The sequence below is a fragment of the Muntiacus reevesi genome, chromosome 16 (assembly GCF_963930625.1).
Source record: "Muntiacus reevesi chromosome 16, mMunRee1.1, whole genome shotgun sequence".
Taxonomy (NCBI): domain Eukaryota; kingdom Metazoa; phylum Chordata; class Mammalia; order Artiodactyla; family Cervidae; genus Muntiacus; species Muntiacus reevesi.
The window spans coordinates 59,848,001-59,851,737 of NC_089264.1; the positions used below are offsets into that span (position 1 = coordinate 59,848,001).

General features: G+C 34.7%; 1 non-coding gene across 1 annotated transcript; it reads right to left on the reverse strand.

Moving 5' to 3' along the window:
- Window positions 1-2,434: 2,434 nt before the first annotated feature.
- TRNAC-ACA (transfer RNA cysteine (anticodon ACA)) lies at window positions 2,435-2,506 on the reverse strand. Its single transcript has one exon. It is a non-coding gene; the product is annotated as a tRNA-Cys (tRNA).
- Between the last annotated feature and the right edge of the window lie 1,231 nt (window positions 2,507-3,737).

Consider the following 3,737-nt stretch of genomic DNA (forward strand, 5'->3'; position numbering starts at 1 on the left):
TACCTAGTGTAGGATGGACATTAATAGTATTTTCCATTTTTTAAAAAAATTAAATACTTGCAAGTCCTCATCAGGACAGAAATTAGTTTTAGAGCTAATAATGCTTTTGATACAAAGTGCTTTCTCCAAAAGGAATTTAATAATATTTGGAGTTTTTGAATAAGTTGCTTTAGGACTTAGGAATTATTTTTGCCAAGTTTTTAGGCCTCTAAACAGAATTAAAGAAAGAAAAATATCTTAAACAGTTCAAAGATTGTGTTTATCAAACCAAGGTTATTTTCAGATGAATATATTTTCAGTTTTATTATGCAGAATTTTTATATTTTGTTAGCACATTAGATGAATATATCTACAGATCTAAAGTGGTATAATACTGAATATATCTATAAGGAAGAAATCCTTAAAAAAAAAACCAAAAAAACCCACCGAAAAACCAAAGTCTTTTTCTGAGACCCTTCAGAGAGTTTGGACATTTGGAGGCATGAGCCACCCTGTCTCCCTGCCTGCATAAAAACCTTTCTCTGCTTCCAAAAAAAAACCCAAAAAACAAAAAAATCCTTTAGTTTGAATAACTTTTGATATACTATATGACTGCTTTTCAACATGCAAAAGGTGAGGAAAAATAAATCTGTGGGCTAAAAATTTCCTTTAGAACCTTAGCTAGAATCAGAGTGAAATTGCCACCTTTCTAGAGTTTAAGACCTAGGGGGATAATTTTCTACCTGTGGAATATTTCCATTACTTTCAAATTACCAGCAGTACTGTTGACATTCACATGCATTAGTAAGAGGATGTATGCACCAGAGGGAGATGGATGGAGCAGAAAATAAATGACTCTACTTCTCCTCTGATGTTAATAGTTTTAAATCTATCTCTTTTCTCTGGCAATCATCTTTTCTGAATTCTGTCCCATCTTATACCATTTCCAAGTACTTTTTCATGGAAATAAATATGTGCATAAAATAGAAGAAAATAAAGTATGTTGAAGGCAACATAAAAGACAGTAAAACAGTAGGCCATCATTTAAGCAATTATGTTCAATAAACATATATTAGAGCTTAGACTATCCAATTTTAAAACAATATAAAATAGTGCTTTCTTTATATAGAATACATTCAATGTTGTGTTTGTTTCCAAATAAATTTAAAATGAAAAAGGAGATAGTTACAAATAGTACATTTTTACAGGCTACATTCAATATAAGACAATGCTAAATTAAGAAAAAATATATTTTATGATAATTTAGGCCAAGGTGGCTAGTTACCTGGTCAAATACTCATATTGCTGTGAAGGTATTTTGTAGACATTATTTACATTTAAAATTACTGACTTTAAGTAAGTCTTTACTTAAAGATTGCAGCTCATCCAATCAGCTGAAAGATCTCAAGAGCAAGACCTAAGGTTTCCTGAGAAAAAGCAATTCTGCCTCAAGTCTGTAATAAAAGTTCTGCCTGAGGTTCTAGTCTGCTGACCTGCCCTATCGATTAAAGTCTTGCCAGCCCCCATAACTGTATGAGCCAATTAATTAAATTTGCACTGGTCATAGCAAACACCATCTCCTAACAACACAAGAGAGAACTCTACCCATGGATATCACCAGATGGTCAATACCAAAATCAGATGGATTATATTCTTTGCAGACAAAGATGGAGAAGCTCTGTACAATCAGCAAAAAACAAGACTGGGAGCTGACTGTGGTTCTGATCATGAGCTCCTTATTGCAAAATTCAGATTTAAAGTAGGGAAAACCACTAGACCATTCAGGAATGACTTAAATCACTTACCATTATACAGTGGAAGTGACGCATAGATTAAAGTATTAGATTTGGCAAAGTGCCTGAAGAACTATGGGTAGAGGTTCATAACACTATATAGGAGGTAGTGACCAAAACTGCAAGAAAAAGAAATGCACCAATTCTGCACCAAATGCACCAAAACTGTAAGAAAAAGAAATGCACTTCATTTCTGCAAGAAAAAGAAATGCACCAATGCAAAATGGTTGTCTGAGGAGACTTACAAATAGCTGAGAAGTGAAAGGCAAAGGAGAAAGGGAAAGATACACTCATCTGAACGTAGAGTTTCAAAGAATAGCAAGCCTTCTTAAATGAACAATGCAAAGAAATAGAGGAAAAGAATAGAATGGGAAAGACTAGAGATCTCCAAGAAAATGAGAGAATTGCAGAGGAAGGAAAACTCTCAAACTTATCCTATGAGGCTACCAACACCCTGATACCAAAACCAGACAAAGCTGCCACAAAATAGAAGAGAAAAAGAAAAGAAAGAAAGGAAGCTGAAGTCGCTCAGTCGTGTCTGACTCTTTGTGACTCCATGGCCTGTAGCCTACCAGGGCCCTCCATAGGATTGCCTCAAAAATCCCATTTTGAGTACTTCCAAGAGTACTGGAGTGTGTTGCCATTTCCTTCTCCAGGGGATCTTCCCTACCCAGGAATCGAACCTAGGTCTCCCGCATTGTAGGCAGATGCTTTACCGTCTGAGCCACCAGGGAAGTCTTTAACCAGAAAACTACATACCAATATCACTGATGAACATAGATGGAAAAATCCTCAACAGAATTCTAGCAAACAAAACCCAACAACATATTAAAAAGATCATATGTCATGATCAAGTAGACTTTATTCCAGGGATGCAACGATTCAATATTCACAAGTCAATGTGATACACTATATTAACAAACTGAAAGATAAAAAACCATATGATTGTTTCAATAGATGCAGAGAAAGCCTTTGACAAAATTCAACACCCATTTATGATAAAAACTCTCCAGAAAGTAGGCAAAGAAGGAACATACCTCAACATGATAAAAGCCATATACAACAGAACCATAGCCAACATTATCCTCAATGGCAAAAAACTGAGAGCATTTCCTCTAAAATCAGAACAAGACAAGGGTGCCCACTTTCACCACTACTATTCAACATAGTTTTGAAAGTCCTAGCCACAGGAATCGGAGAAGAAAAATAAAAAGAATCCAGATTGGAAAAGAAGTAAAACTCTGTTTTCAGAGGACATGATCCTTTAGAAAACCCTAAAGATGCCACCAGAAAAGTACTACAGCTAATCAGTGAATATAGTAAAGTCACAGGATATAAAATGAATACACATAAATCCCTTGCATTCCTATACACTAACAATGAAAAATCAGAAAGAGAAATTAAGGAAATGATCCCATTCACCATTGCAATGAAAACAATAAAATACATAGGAATAAATTTACCTAAAAATATAAAACACCTGTATACATAAAATTATAAAACACTATGAAAGAAATCAAAGATGACACAAATAGATGGAGAAATACACCATGTTCTTGGATTGGAAAACTCAATATAGTGAAAATAAGTATACTATCCAAAGCAATCTACAGCTACAATGCATTCCCTATCAAACTACCAATGGTATTTTTCACAGAACTAAAACAAATAATTTCACATTCTGTATGGAAACACAAAAGACCCTGAATAGCCAAAGCAATTTTGATAAAGAATGAAACTGGAGGAATTAACCTTCCTGTCTTCAATCTATATTACAAAGCTACAGTCATCAAGACACTGTGGTACTGGCACAAAGACAGAAATATAGATCAGTGGAACAAAACAGAAAGTCCGGAGATAAATCCACACACCTCTGGGCACCTTATATTTGACAGGAGGCAAAAAATATACAATGGAGAAAAGACAGCCTCTTCAACAAGTGGTGCTGGGAAAACTGGTCAACTA